Raw genomic sequence first — 17,410 nt, forward strand, 5'->3', positions numbered from 1 at the left:
AGATAGGAGAGCATAGGCCTTCCCATGTGCTCCCATGTTTGCTTCGGCAAGACGTTTGCGTCTGATCCTAGATCCAGAATCACTTGGTCCATCTCATATTCTCCATTCTGTGTGGTCAATCTCATTTCCCTTCCCATTTGTGTTGTGTGCTTTTCGAGCTTTCGAACTACACGTGATTCTCCTAGCGCAGTCCCAACGCATCTATTTATGAGTTCTTGCAGCCCCTTTATAGCCTTGCTATCGCGCACTAGCTTCATGCATGTTTCCAGGAACGTTGTGAGCATCGATGGGTCCATTTTTGGCTTTGGTCTGTCTTTACTTCCTGAAGTGGAGGCATCAGTGAAGTTCTTCTTGTCTTCCATGAAGGTTTCCTTAGCGCGCTCCAAATCAAACTATGGTTCCTTTGTTGGAGCCCTATATACTTTCTTCATGTTTCTTGCCTTTTTCATCCCCTGCCGTAATTCGACTTTGGAGAACAATATTCACATTAGGGTCTTCCTCGCGCAGCTCAAACCTCATCATTTGCAAGTTCTGAGTCGAGGGAGGTTGGAGCGCTCCTTTACCATGCAACCATGCTATTAGTGTGGGACAATCCTCCATCTCATGATCAAACAATGTACAATACAAGCATGATGGTCACGTTGGATTTTTACAATTGTGGGCATAATGTCTTGGCCCTTTGCAATTGTAACATATCAGCTGTCTATGACCTCTTCTAGGTCCTCCTCCACCTCGTCCTCATCTTCACCCCTGAAAGCCAGTTCGTGCCATCCCTGCATTCTGGTCAAGGGCTCGTGTTTTGGCCTAAACTCTGTAGGTAGGAGTCCAATCATTCATTAGCTCGTAACTTCTACAGGTGCGCTCATCATTTCCCACTGATCTACAGAAATTACAGAACAACTACTGTGAATTCTGTTTGTACTTCTGCAATAAATGGTAGTTGTCTGTAGCATGCTTTCCTCCTATCTAACAAATCATGCACCATAATGTAGGAGCCGCGCTAGGTCCTTCTTATGCCTCCAGTCTCAATGGTATTGGTCCTCCTCCTATGAGGTAATTCGTGAACATCGGGCAATGATCCTCATCATGTCCCTGACCCTTGCACTTTATGCACCATACCTCGTTGCACACTTCTAGGCGAGCCATCTTGTCTTGTTTCAAACTCTGCATCTCAAGGCACAAGTTTTTCAACTGCATGTGAATCTGCTAAGCCCCTAGGTTGGGATCCTATATCGAGGTCTCAGTAATCTCATCACGACCTCTAAGTCCGGCCTGAGTTGTTAGCCACTGTTGCGACACCCTGTTCCTTAGATGCAGCTTTAACGATGTTACAAACCATTCACTGTGTTGTCCATCCGTCAATGTCATGTTAGCTTCACGAATTGTGCACTTCAGTCTCTGATCCAACTCCCAAGGGGTCTTGCCTAGTAGCATTGTGATTTCCTTGAACCCAATGATCGACTGCGCCTTTGACTTCGACCTACTAAATTCTTTGTTTAGCGTAGTTTGAATATCTAAGATCCTCACATTCGGATTGTCATTGGAATGCTTAATGTACCAGGTCAGTGTATGATCCTACAGAGTGCTGACCAATGTCACTTTCTTATATTTTCATCCGTAACTCCCAGTTCTTCCCATACAACTTTTATCATGAACCAAAAATGGTTTGGATCTTCATTCCCTACTCTGTTGAACACTGGCAACTTTATCACGCTTGCCATATTGATTCGCGGTGGTGGCAGAGGTGGTATGGGCGAATATGGGGGTGAAGACGGTGAAACTGGCAGTGGTGTCGGTAGGGGTGGTATGCACAGAATCCTTTGCCTTATCAAATTGATCACACTTTTTGGTGAGACCTTCATAAGCCCTTCTTCGTCCCCTCGCAGAGGTGAAATCAAGGGTCTAGTTTCTAATTCTCCACTACCTTCATTTCTATAGATTCTCCCACTTCGTGTAGCCCCAAACATCAATTTATTCACATAACTCATTTTTCACACATTAGCATTTTAATCCAAGTGTTCAAAGATTTAATGTACTTACCTCGCAGTCCTTTGAGGAAGCATTGTCCTACCTCGCTATAGCTAATTGAAGTATCTACTGCGAACTCGGTGATGAATCCTCCTATAATTATATTGAGCTAGTGATCAACAATGTGTGCGATCTTATCCTTTGATGCTTCGAATCTACGCACCAACTCTGGAGTCCACACAATAGATTTGTCGAGCTTGCACCTTCCTTATCTATCTCCTAACTTCGTGATCCACTCACATAGCTCAGTAGAGAAATATGCGAATAAAATTTCATGGATCTCTATGTATAAGTAGTAGTCTAACCACTCTTCTTTTGATAGTAGAGGATTCCTATTCTCCTGCACCACAAACTCGTGAATCTTCCTATCCAACCAATCTTCAATTCCTTTCTTTGTTGGATTCCAGTGACACGACATCAGATATATCCATGCAGATCCTGGTCCTGACAACGTAACCATTTGTTGTCTTGTTGGGGCCTAACCTAGGTTCAGAGTTAATTAGCCAAAAAAATCCCTGTACTATTGGCCCTTTTAGCAATAGTTCGTAGAGCACGGACTGAGATCTCACCTGAAGTAGTATGGGGCAGTGCTGGAACCAGGTTTTGCACCCTTGAGATGTCTGAGATGCTTAATTGGTCCACCTGTTAATCCCTTCACGTAGGTTACCTGGCGCACTTCCCTGTCTCTTGCACCATGATATGCTTGCCTTTGCATAACCTTAAGGAGGGGTTGTGCTATTGGAGCAGCGCTCTGCATTATTTACTTGTCTTCCTACACCAGTTAGTAATCTTTGCGTAATTGGATGCCTTATGTTATATTTATTTATACAACACATTCATATGTGTTCGTGCAACAAATAAACAGTACACTTGTAATTTATACCCAATAATACATTAAACAAGAAAAGATACACAGAAATATGATAAAACTTCTCTTTATTGATGTTTCCAATGGTTACAGACTCGACCCACCCTGCGCACTTAGCTGCAGGGGTCCACGCACTCAGTTACAGACTACTAGGCCTCTACGTACTCAGCTCAGAGCCTTTTCCTACCCTACGACCTAAGACACACTTTACACTTCGACTCAATCTCTTAGACTCATCATCCTTCTATTCTATTCACTTATTTTTCTTCTTTATACTTAGAGCCTCACTCTGTTTATACAATCCCATGGTCCACGGGCCATGAGTAGGTCTATCAAGCTGACATTACATTACAAAAACAATGGCGGGCAACCTTGTGACTCTATTATGAATTCGCACTTCGCACCCACAAATCGCGGAGTCTTTACAATGGACTTGGTCAAAACTTGGGCTTTAAGCCTCAAAACATGCCTTGGGGGGATTGCATGCCCAACATGTATAAAAAATAAAAAAAAAATAAAAAAAAAATAAAAAAAAAATAAAAATGGTGGACCCACCACCTCTTGCCATGCAAAATAGCTGCTACATGAATCTATATGAACTACTAGAAAATACAAACAAACTACTAGATGATCCTACAAGTTGCTATAGGAAGTTCACTGAGTGCTACAGGAAGCTTCTTTCTGGCCATAATGGCCATCAAAACTTGAGGATTAAAATAAAATCATAAAAAATGGTGTAAGTGCAATTTCTCCTCACCAATATTTGATATAAGGACTTAAGAAACTATCTCAATTCTTAGGAAAAACACTGTAATTTTCACAGTTTTGAATTTTAGTAAGGAAAACAATGAATTGGTTGAGCATTTACTTAAAGGATATGGTGTGTTTCACAAAGAGGAGGTACATGTTGTGATTTTTCTTTCCCTCAACCTTGTAAAACAAATTGTCAAATTTTCCTCTATTCCAACATCTTCCACTACACAGGAAACCCTAGGATCTTGTAGCAGCAGAAGAAAAATATTTTGTTCACTCTGATTAGAAATATATTAATCCATGGGAGGAGTATTTAATATAAGAAGAAATTAAGATTGAAGAGGAGGAATCAAAGAAATAATTAGAAGAAAAGGCAGGGGGAAAAGCATAAATGTAGGCTGAGCCAAAGACAAGGGAAAAAATAACAGAGACATGATTAGAGGCTCAAGATGTTCTTTCACCTTAGGAAAAACCTCGAGAGCTTATTAAAACACCAAGAGAACCAACAAAAGACTATAAATAAATTGAAGAGCATGCTCGTTCCCATCTAACAGGGGAAACTACATCCACATCAACATGGATGATAGAAAAGTAATTAGAAGCATACATGAAGAAAAGAAGGGCATAGAAGATGAGAGGGTTTCTCAAAGGGTGAGCAGTAGTTTCAGTAGGGGGGTATGATGGGCCTCCCAATTAGGTACATAATAAGGTCCATCTAACCTTTCATAGGCACATACAGGCTATATTAAATCTCTACTTTTAAACTTAATAATGTTTTCTAACTTTAATGAGTTTTTAGGAAGGTTTAGAGATAATTGCTTATTATGTTCCTAATATTATTGATTTTGTAGAATATTGAGAGAATATTGAGTAAACTCTGAAGATCTACCAATTTTTGGCTTCTCCCACAATTTACTTTAAGCAAATTATGGTATCTTTCCTGAAAGAGTAATCTAGGGCTTTCCTTTCATGCAGCGTAGAATAGATTTATTTTACTGTCATTTCCTTTCTAGCAATATAGATTATATTTTCTTTGTTTTCATTAGCTTATGTCTGCTTTCCTTTCTTGCAAATTGAATAGATTTCCTTTCTGTCATTTCCTTTTTAGCAAGAGTAGAATATGTGTTTTTATTGTTGTTTATCTTATACAACTTAGGATTGGTGCCTTACCTAGATCTTTTGTCGTTTAAATTTGTTTCCTTGCCTTCTTTCACCTGCATCAAAGGGAGTCAGACTAAAAGTAGGAAGGTGTCTACTGCACATAAAGTGTTGGCCCCTCTTAATTTTGTAGGAAATCTAGAATGATAATTAAAGTTGGTAGCTTTGGGAGTTGCAACATTCATGTTGTAATACCAGGGCTCATCAGTGGTGTTTCCATGTTATGAAACCAGCTCACAAAAAGATAAAAATGATACATCAACGCCTTAGAAACCATCCTCTTCAAGGGGGAAACCTCCTTTACATTACACAAATGAACAATTCTTGGATGATACAAATGACAGGACCTCATTTCTATATATAGGAGTCTAAGAGGTCATAATATAATCAGAGCTGACATAACAATAATAATGTAAGGGAACAATAATGACAATAGTGGGCTTCTATGGGGCACAATAATAACAATATTTGGGACTACATGGGCACAAAAATATAATAAGGGGCTTGTACTAATAACAATAAGGGGTTACACTAGTAGTATAGAGATCTAACATGCCCCTCACCTTCAAAAAGTGTTGTCCTCAATGCTTAAGTAGTTCTTGATGCTTCAACGGGTAAGTTCTTCCACTTGATGAGATACTTTGAAATTGATCTATTTTGTAGCTGTCGATTTCTCAGTTCTGTGACTGCTTCAGGTTCCAATATGATTTTTCCTTCCTTGTCAAGTTCTTGCAATACTATTTGAACTGGAACCTTCTGCAACTTTTGAATGAGTTCGCACTCCTTTGGGCATATGGATATCTGTAAGGTCTGATGTTTGGAGGAATACTTCCTTGAATGAAATGAAAAGCATGATCATGATCATGAATATGTGGAGGCTTTTGGGAGTCTCAAATACCTTTGAATGATTGTCCAAAAAGTTTTGGAGATGTGGAGAAATACATGATTTCAATGTGGGATCCTCTAGAAAACATAATTGTGCAATTAGGCCTCGTTATTCTTTATTTAGAAGATTTGTCAGGTTTTTAGAGTTGATTATATTTCTTGGTTTCCCTTCAATACCCCTCAATTTAACTTCCCTTCCTTCCAAAAATAATTTCAAGAAAAGTTCTTGAAAATTAAAAGCTATCGTACTCAAAGATTGTAGCCATTGGAATCCTAGCGAAACATCAACACCACCCATTGGAATGGAAAGCATTGGGCTCTTCAATACATATTCTCCCATGGATAGCTTGATATTATGGCACTTTCCAGAGAAATTTATGGTTCCTCCACTTGCAACCATCACTTGACACTCTGGTGCTCGATATAGGAAGAAATTCAATTCCTTGGCTATCTTACAATGAGTAAAATTATGGGTACTACCCGAACCAATCAACACTATTACCTTTTTCTTCTTGATATGTCCTTCTCTCTTGATAGTTTGAGGAGTGGTAATTTCTTCCAATGCATTAGAAGATATGGTCAGATTCATTTCTTGATGCTCGATGTGATCTTTCACTTCTTGAACATTTTTCTTCTTGATATGTCCTTCTATATTGATAGTTTGAGGAGTGGTAATTTTGGTGAATGCATTACAAGATATGGTCGGATTCATTTCTTATTTCTCTATGTTATCTTTCACTTCTTGAACCTTTTTCTTCTTGATATGTCCTTCTATCTTGAGAGTTTTAGGAGTGGTAATTCTTTCCAATGCTTTACAAGATATGGTTGGATTCATTTCTTCTTTCTCTAGGGTGGGTTCCTAGTGTATATCCTCTTCTTTTGATGTTTCTTGATCCCATTCTTCCTCCTCTTCAAAATCTATGTAAAATAATTTATTCTCAGCACACTTATGACCTTTAGTGTATTTTCTATCCCAATTGTAACAAGGCCCTTTTTCTCTTTTTTCTTCCAATTGTTGTGGTGTAATCCTTGTAGGTTGTGGAAGGCTAGGAGAAAAAACACTTCCATAATTATAGTCGTGATTGGTGGGATTCCTTGCTTCCATAATTTCTCTTTCAATTTTTCTTGCCAACCTAAATGCCTTCTCCAATGAATCATGTTCCCAAAGACGAACCTCGTGTTTAGTGTTATCCTTTAAAGTCCCTATGAAGACATCAACCATTTTCTTCTTTGGAATATCATTTACCCTTATATTCAATTTTTGGAAGTCTTCAATGTGCTCTACCATTGAACCCTTTTGTTTGAGATTTATCAATTGGCTAAAGAAAGTTTTTCTCTTTGTATCCTCATAATGTGTTATCGTTTCCTCCGTGAAAATTGACCACGTGACAAGTGGTTTACGAGAAAAAATACCTTTATACCATAAAATTGATTCGATTCTAAATAATTAGATGCAATAAATACCTTTTGTAACAGTGCTACACCATGTAGATCAAAATATTTCTTCATCTGTAGTATCCAATTTATCGGATCCTTGCCATCAAACATCCTCATCTCGCTTTTTCTTGATTCTAGGAGCTCGATATTGAAACAACTGTAACTATGTACCTTCATATCTTTAAGTTCTGAAATTTCAATCTGTAATAGCCCTCTGAGTCCTCTTTCTAATTCTAGAAGTCTGATCACAATTGGATTCTTGAAGAAATATTTATTCCCAATCTCCTGCGATGACCTAATTATATACTATTTTAGTAGAGTGAACTTCTATGACGTGCCACGTGTCACTGTTTCAACCTTAGGTTCTAAAAATTATACCCAACCAAAACATAGTCCATCCTCTTTCTGTAACTTCTTACTAATTTCAATCCGATGCTCAGAGAGAAATTTGTGATGATTTTCACAAGGTCACCTATTTAGGATGTAATTTGGGAGTCTGCAAAAACCTTAAATAACTCAAATCATATATCCGAAAATATAGTAAGACAAGATCTAAAATTTGGATCGGAGGTTTATCGTGATTCCGTATCAAATGGGTTTTTTTTTTAGCTTCTAAAACATCAGAGAAAAAGGTTATAGTGAAAATGCCACGATGACCTATTTGGAGTAGCGAAACCCTAGAATCCAAAGCTCTGATACCAAATGTTATGAAACCAGCTCATAAAAAGATAGAAAAGGTAGATCAACGCCTTAGAAACCAACCTCTTCGAGGGGGAAACCTCCTTTACATTACACAAATGAACAATTCTTGGATGATACAAATGACAAGACCTCCTTTGTATATATAGGAGTCTAAGGGGTCATATATAATCAGAGCCGACATAACAATAATAATGTAAGGGAACAATAGTAACAATAGTGAGATTGTATGGGGCACAATAATAACAATATGGGTACTACATGAGCACAATGATATAATAAGGGGGTTGTACTAATAATAATAAGGAGTTACACTAGTAGTATAGGGACCTAACATTCCATCAATTACAAAGGCGAGATTGTTGAGTGAGTTTGTTCATTAATATCAAAGTCAATGAGATGGATGCATAACATGTTATCATTGATGTCCAACTTAGGGGGATTGAAACGAATATTAAGCAACAAAAGTAGCATGAGATAATTAAAGGTGTATAATTTGCATAGCTTGTTCTGAGAACTTTAGAATAATATATGGCACATTTTATAACTCCAAAGGAATGAAAATAAAAACTTGTTTGAAGTAAAGTAGTTCAAGAAAGGTTCCAACTAGTCTAGGTTCCATAAAATCTAGATACATCTAAGTATCTAGGCATCTGGGAATTCACAGTGCACAAAATTATGATGTTAGTGAAATAGTTAGAAACTGGATACATCCATACTTTTCTCTGACATCTGAGTATCCAAAGGCACAATAAAGAAACACATTAACTAAAACGAAAATTTCATATTTCATCCACATTCACAGGTGGAACTTACATGGAAGTGCAAGTGGGTCAAGCAAAAAATTAAATGACATGGAAGAATGAGGTGATGACACATGTCACCTATTTTTGGTATTTTTCGGTGGCCACATGGACAAGTTTTATGTGACATGTGGAAATTATAGGTCAACATAGGACATGTGACAAACACTAGCTACTTAACATAGGTGACATGGTAACTGAATTGGTAGGACTACAGTAAAAGGTAGTGGGTCCTAGTTCAAAGTTTGAAAGTTATTTGGATGAGAATATAAGCCATCCTGGTGTCCAAAGGATAATTCAACATGCACATTTACAAATGTCTCATATCCATATTCAAAGTCAAAGAAGTTGGTCAAAGTCCTATTCAGGTCACATTTCTATGTGGAGATATCCGAGTTTCTAGAGCATCTAGGTGTGAAACATGTTAAGCTGTTGATGAAAGTCATGGACTCATATTCAAATTAAGACAAGCTATTTATTCATGATTTCATATGGGGCATGGTCCCACACTATAAAAAGGTTATCCAGGTATCCAAGCCTTCGAGTATGAATGAGTGTGGTTGTGCGTAAAGAATTAGACTCAGATTTAAGAAAAGAGAAAGGTTTGGGAATGATTCCATACAAGGAATGGTTTCATGCAATAAAAGGTTATCTGGGTATCTACCCATAGAGGCCAAAACAAGGTTTACTTTTTGACAAAAACCCAAACCCATATTTGATTGAGGAGCTTGTTAGGATTCCTACAACTCATGATTTTGTTGCATAGAGAAATATGTGTATCAAACTCTTCGAGGTAAAAAAATAATAAGTATTTTTCCATACCCTAGATAAGTTGGAAACTTGGTTACAATTCCCTAGTCATGTGGAAATGAGGTTGACGAGAATAAAGAAAATATACTTAAAATAAATTTCTTAAGCACTCTTATGCTATTTTATAAATTTGAGTGCCTTGTAAAATGTCGAAAACAATGCAGTCACGATCACACAATGTCAAAGAAAGAGAGGTTGAGAAAAGGTCAAAATGGTTGGATTGAAGGGAGCTAAAGTTAAATAAATAAAATGGAACGTAAATCACTTTACAACATGTGAACATAATATGGGATGGTGAACTAGTTAAAAAAAAGGAAGGTTGAATGACCAGTTCAAGTTGCAATACCATGGGTGAGAACGATGAATTGATGGCCATGGTAATGAAAGGGAACAAAATATAAAAACAAAGGAAAAATGAAAAGCGGTTGATGAAGTGCAAAAGTAAAAGTAGTGTAACTAGGAGATCATGAGATAGTGAAAAGAAGAATGAGAAGAGAAGTACGAGTACAATGAAATATATGTGAATATGTAAGAGAAATAATAAGGAGGATGTATATACGACAAATACATTTTCTAATTAATAGCACCTTCTGGTATAAGTACAAAGTAAGACAAAGAAAGAGTAGAACAACAAATAGATCAGATTGTCACAAACTTCATTCAAATCAAACATAAAGATGGGATTGGTGTTCCCTATAGGTGGGTACCTACAAAAATTTATGGATTGGTTCTCGAGTAGGTTGGAGCCTACAATTTAAAAGGGGGATAAGTGTCTCTTACAAGTGGGTGCTTGCAAACTTTGCAACTATTAGTTGGTTCCTACAATCATCATTCATAGAATAATTTTTTTGTGGTTTTCTCCCTTTATGGGTTTCAACGTTAAATATCTTGTGTTCTATGTGTTCATTTTATTCTGTGTGGTTTTCTATTTATCTCATAAATTCATAAGCCATAAATATATTAATAGTCTGATGTAAAAAAAGATATTGATTAACCCCCATCCCCACTCTCAATATTAAATATAATAAACTTGATAGTTAACCAAGTCATATATGTAAGTAAATTAGTTCTCCAATAAAAAATTGTAAGTTGATTGAACATGCAGATAGGTTCATTAATCAAGGTAGTTAGACATTTGTAACTACATAATAACTAATTCATCAAGTACAAATATGTGACCATGTAAGCGAGAAATGATTTTTGCTATTTTTACTTAACATTATAATAAAGTGCATATTGTTGGTTCTCCCACTACTTGTTGTTATCTTCCATTTCTTATATGTGTTTGTGTTGTCTATCAATTTGTATATTATTGTATATTTCTTTATTCTAGGATGTTACTAGCAACTATTCCCTACAAGTCTCTATATCACAACACTTGCTTATAGATCAAGAGTAGCATTTAAACATTTTATTGATATCTCTATAATCCAGTTGGATGATGTTCCCATTTTCAAGGAATCTCATATTATTCATTAATTCCTCGCTTACTCCTCCAAGTAACAAAACTTCGAGGGAATCATCATCTAGTGTGAAACTATGAGCCTTCTTTTAACTAGTTTGAAATATTTCTTCATATCCTTCCAAGGATTTATCTCTCCTTAGATCATTCTAAATATCACATCTCTATTATCTTTTTTCTTTACAATAGTACCTATATTACTCAAAGAGGGTTTTCTTCATTTTCTAATAACTTTTGACACTATTACCCTCTAAGTTCATAGACCATCTCAAGGATGATACCTTCAACATATAAGAAAAAAGATTAATATTATGACCCTTTATTGCATAGTTATAAATTATGCAAACAATATCAAATTCAAAAAGGAAAATATTAGGGTCCTATATAGAAATTCCATGAAAATTAGGGAGATCATAAGGATTAATATTTTTCATTAGTGTTTCTCCATTACATTCCCCAGTTGGGAAATCAAAAATATTAATTTGTTGTTCTCGTTATTCATCCATAGTATGATGAGATTAAGATCCTTCAATCCAACCAATTTATTGATTAGAAGAAGGATTCACATGATCAAATATATGATTTACATAAATCCTTTATCATTTAGAGGTATTTCAATGAATTCTTCAATAATTCGTTGGATTTCTACTGCAAAACCCCTTTTGATTATTGTTGTTCACTTGTACTCAATTTAATTACACTAAAAACATGTGATTCTGAGAAATTCTACGAAATATATCACTAATTTTATGCATGCAATCTTATGACTATATTTTTCTTTAGAGTTCAAATTATAGTAAGTGTAACTTTTAGCATCTCCTTATGAATGGTGCCAAAAATTGATGGGAAAAAAATCACAAGATTGTTGAATTCCTTAGCTTAAATTTAATTTATCAACCTAGGAAATTTCTTATTTATGACATATTGTACATTGTATATGTAGTTATGTTATTTCAATCTAAATAATGAATGGATAAATTAAATGAAATCTAGTGCTTTTCTTGAATACTCTATTGGCTTCCTTCCTTACACAATTAGTTCATAACCTTTACTCCCTCTTCTATAAGAAGAAAGTAAAATATAGGGTTAATACCTAGCTACTTAAATATGGGATCAACAAATGGAGCTTGAAAGTTAATGAGGTAATATGTCATGGGTCCAACAACCTCTTCATAGTTACACATCATAGGTTAACTATATTCAACAAATGCATATATAAACATATATAAGGAAATTGGTATTGAAATGATGTTAGAACTAATGTTTCTTATTATAGGTACATAATTTAGAAATAATTGAGATTCCCAATGTTATTCCGCTATATTCTTCCATCGATCCACTAGGTTCATGATCTACAATATTAAATCATAGTGCAAGAAATAAGGGTTAAAAGAGATGGTTGTCATTGTTCTCTTCGCTAAAATAAATAAGTAATAAGATAATTTAATGAGAAGATAATAAGTCAATAATGATTAATTTCACATCAAAATGTTGTAAATAAATATGTTGAAGACCATAATCATAAAGGTACAAGTTATGCATTCATGAAAGGAGACTACAAAATTGAAACAACAAAAAGAGAACTTGTAAAATTAAATAGATACCACTAAAGTAGATCTTATAACATGAATATAGAAAATTGTAATCTAGTGTAGAATTGGAAATACTATAGATAAATGGGTTCCTTTCCCTTAAAATATCCTTACCCAAGGTTATTGTGGAAACCGCTAAGGAAATCAATAAATACTCAAATATTGCAAAACAATAGTGTTAGTTTAGAAACTTAGGATAATAATCATAAGAATATCTCTATAATTCAAATCCAAAATGTGGAATTCGTTTATACCAAGAAGAAATAACTTCCTTTCTCATCCTATCCTACTTACAATGAAAATCACTGATTGATATTACCCCCTATATATAAGTAGTTCTCCCTGATATTGAACTTCAATTATCTATGAATGACTATGATATAGATAGGCATACAAATTCTCCTATATCTAGCACAATTTATTTCAAATCTATGTTATAGATGCTACAAGAAAAAAACATCCCTTGAATTTGTGGTTTTCATCACTAAATCCTAACATGTTGCAACTCTATATCCTTTAATCTAGCTCCTACAACCTGGAACCTACACACAAGTGACAACAAATAACCTTTTGTCACAACTTTATGAGAAATCTAATATCAAAAACATGACTAGAGCTAATCTAATGTAATTACAACAAGATCTAGCATAACACATAAAATTACTAATGAATTGGAGGAGAAATTTTTATATCTATATTATGAGAAAATTTGCATCAAGGCTTCAATCATGATTTTAAGTTCTAAGCTCCTTATCTTCTACCACTTTCCCTTAGCCCTCACAAAACCTACAAATATACAACGGTTAGGTCCCTATAATTCTAATTTAGCCCCCATGTTGTTATTGTTGTGCACCATATAAGACCACTATTGTTATTATTGTGCCCTTATATTATTATTGTTATGTAGGCCCTTCCATTATTATTGTTGGTTTTCCAATAAAATAAAGTTGAGACAATTAAGACCCAAAGTATTTGCAACCATTAGCCATTCCAAGTCAATTTTGGGAGGGGGTCTTAATGGATTTTATCATAGGTTTACTCGAGTCCGAAGGAAAAGGTGTCATAATGGTGGTAGTTAATAGACTTACCAGATATGCACACTTTTGTGCACTATCTCATCCTTTCAAAGCCAATACATTCGCTATTTCAGTTGTAGAATAGTTCAAAGGGTACATGGAAACCCAAACATTATTGGACAAAATTATTTTCATTTCTTGGTACTGAATTAGATCATAGCTCATCGTATCATCCTTAATATGATGGGAAAAATGAGATAGTGAACAAATGTTTGGAAGGATATCTTCGTTTTTCTATATCTGATAAACATGCATAATGGGTCAAGTGGTTACCTATGACAGAATGGTGGTAGCACTTCCTTCCATATCACAACAAAAATGACCCCATTTATGGCACTTTATGGATATCATCCACCATTCGTCACCGTATTTAAGAGACAATTATAAGGTTTAAGTAGTGGAATATCAAATCAATCATCGACAACAAGTTCTCCAACTCTTAAAGGATAATTTGACCCTAGAAAAAAATCAAATGAAAAAATAGACATATCAACATCAATGGAATAATTTTTGATGTTGGCGATTGGGTATTTTGACTGCTACAACCATACAAAAAATACCCTTCAACCAAGCTAAGAAGGATAATAAATTATCACCAAAGTATTATGGCCCTTACAAGCTGTTGTAAAAGATAGGCAGTATGACATACAAATTGGAGTCGCTTGCATATTTGTGAGTACACCTAGTTTTCCATGTTTCATGCTTGAAAAAAGGTTATAAGTGACAAGCTTAAAGTTCAAATTGTATTGCTAGAACTTGATGAGGAAGGAAAAATCATATTGGAGCCTAAAGAAATCATGGAAATAAGAATTTGACAACTATGGAATTGATCAATTTCAGAGTATCTCATTAAGTGGAAGAAGTTACCTGCTAAATATTCCATATAGGAGGATGAATATTTTATATAGAAGCATCCAAAACTACTCAAGAGTTGAGGACAACACTTTTTTGAAGGAGAGGAGAATTCTAGAAGGATCCATTCTTTCAAAAAAGGAGATCATAACCATAAGAAAATACAATGGGGATCTATGTCATAGTATACACCAAGAAGACAATAACATTGATGAATGTGAATGCATGAAGTGATATGTATATAGACATAAGGTATTCATTGCAACCCTAATTGTATGAATAGACCCATGAGAAGAAATGAGATTATATCAAGCATGGTAGAAATAGTCAGATTACCAGTCAATAATTAAAGTCATATTGACTCAACGGAACACACAAATGAGTAAAATTGACCCCAAGGAACCTAGTATAATCTAGTGAGTGTGGATAAATGATCTAATATTGAACACCCATAAAAATAATTGAATAAGAATCAATGATTTAAATCCACTATCAATTGCATGGAAAGTTATCACTGAACTACAAGCTCTAGGGTACAAATTGATTTTTAGATCCACTTCTTGGATAATGTGTTGAAATCAATAAGAAAAAATATATTAGAGGCCCAAGATGTATCCACCATCAGCTGATACAAAACATAAACTCATATATGTTATGGAGAAATATAATTACCAAGTACAGTTAATACAATGATGGCCAACAAGGCAGGTTAACAAGATAGTAGATGGATGATACGAGCATAAACTTCCCTTGAACATATTAGATACAATAAAAGAATGTCTTGGAAATAATGATTCAAAGGTACCATTAGTATAATGAAAATATACATGAGGCATTGAAACATTCTCCATAATGACTGGAAGGGAAGCTAACTATAGGAGTACATGACTCATACTAATGGTATCTCCTAGGTAAGAGACAACCCAACTATAAGACAATGACACAAAAGTGCAATGTTCAAGGGTGATGTGACAAAAAAATGTCATTTATTATTACAATTCCCTCTTAAGAACCCCCACTCCCATTTTTGTTACCTCCTTTATAGATTAATGAGCATGAAAGAGAAGACAAGTAAGCTCGATGGCATATTTTTTGATCAATTTTAATATAAATGAGGGCCTGCCCCTATCTTCTAAGATTGCGAATATGCTCCCTAGATTTAGTGGATATCACTCATAACCATAATTATGGCAACATATCTCTATCAAATAGTGAAACTAGGCCTTTATATTTACACTAATAGGCTTAAAAACTCCCTAAATGGAACAAAAAAGCATAAAACATTAAATGAAAAGCATCATTACATGACCCTAGTGTGAACAGGGCTAATTTGAAGTCACTTTCCATTGGTAAAATAATCAAAAGGGTAAATTATTTTGTCATTTGTGAGTTTCATTATAGATTTTATCCATTTGGGAATAAAATCTACTTGTTAGATATTTATATGGAGATCTCAAATGATTTAGGGCATTATTTTTGGCATTTTCAAATCAAATAAAGAGCTCTCTCCAACCTTTACATTTTCATCCATTTATTTTCTATTTTTACTAAAAAGATTAACTCAAAATGATCTCAATTTGGGATTGCATACATTATCACTCTTAATTACTGTATGAGAAGTGATGATAGGCTCTATGTCCCCTTTATACCAAAGTGATGATCACCCTATGGACATAGATTCAAGGCGATGATGTTCCCTGAGTCGTAGATCTAGTGAAATTTTGTAATTTTCTGCAAAATTTTGAAATGATATATTAATGTCCTAATTTTTTTCACTTTGTTTATGGGTTTTTTCATCCACCATGACTAAATTGAAGGAAATAGAACATGATACAAATGATATGGCGTCTCTTCAACATGGGCTAATTATACATGCCTTACATTATTACACACTCTTCAAATAAATTTTCACTTACAGAATGAAGGGAAACATGATCCTATTTTACAACTTCATTTCTATATGGGATTTAATAAATCAATGGTTCCAAGTGAAATACCAAACTATTACTCTTTAGCTATAAGATATTTCCTTCCTCACTAAACTTTCGCGAGGGAGGGAGGGGGGTTGCTGGTGGTCATATTCAGAGGAATGGGAGGTGGAGAGGAGATATGGGTAGTTACACCATCTAATATTGTCAATTGTAGGCCCAAAATATGAGAGGAAAAATTCCCATCAAAGTTATCGTACTTGGAATTTAAGGCAAAAGTGGATATTGCACTTTGATGTCTGGAGTTGAAAATAGTTAACTAGAGTTTTTTATAACCTTTTTTGACATATTTATGATAAAGGAGGCTCCCTAATGCAACTAATATTAGTTAGAAGGCTGAGATACCATCCTATAAACACTAGGAGAGAGACATTTAATGCTTCATTACTCCAACTGGCTTGCAATTGAGTGATGCATTTCCCTACTATAGTGTACAAAGAGAGGTGACACATCTTCCAAGGCTCTAAATTCTCTAAAATAGAGAAATGAAGGGTCTATATTCTTATATAGGATTTATCAAGGACATGGAAGGATGAATTTTGGCACCTAGGTCCAAGAGAAGTTAACATTAGGCACCAATAATTGGACCTTTGACAAGTACCAAAGCAATTTTATCTCCTTGGAATAATAGTCAGTGGATTCACCACTTATCCTCCCAAAGATCTATTAAAATAATAACATGATTTAAGTTATGCTTTCCAAGAAAATCTAAATCCAATTAAATTCATTCAAATGAGGACACAAGTTCATGGAAATGTCCTAAAATCCACATTAAAGGGAATGTAAACACTTACAATATGTTTACCATGGATGCAACTGTTACTTTTCAATCACCTTGGCTTTATACTCTCCTTGATCGACATACTATAGTCACGCTCACCATAGTATGCAAGAAGGCTTACCTCAATATTCTACCAACATGTCCTTAGTCTCTTATTTCCATCTCCCCTATAAATGGGCTTCTTATATAGGTTTTACTATTGGAATATGAAACCAAGA

This window comes from Pinus tabuliformis, chromosome 4_2 (genome assembly GCF_031772625.1).
Source record: "Pinus tabuliformis cultivar Carrire ecotype Pingquan chromosome 4_2, CPIR1, whole genome shotgun sequence".
NCBI classification, from domain to species: Eukaryota; Viridiplantae; Streptophyta; class Pinopsida; order Pinales; family Pinaceae; genus Pinus; species Pinus tabuliformis.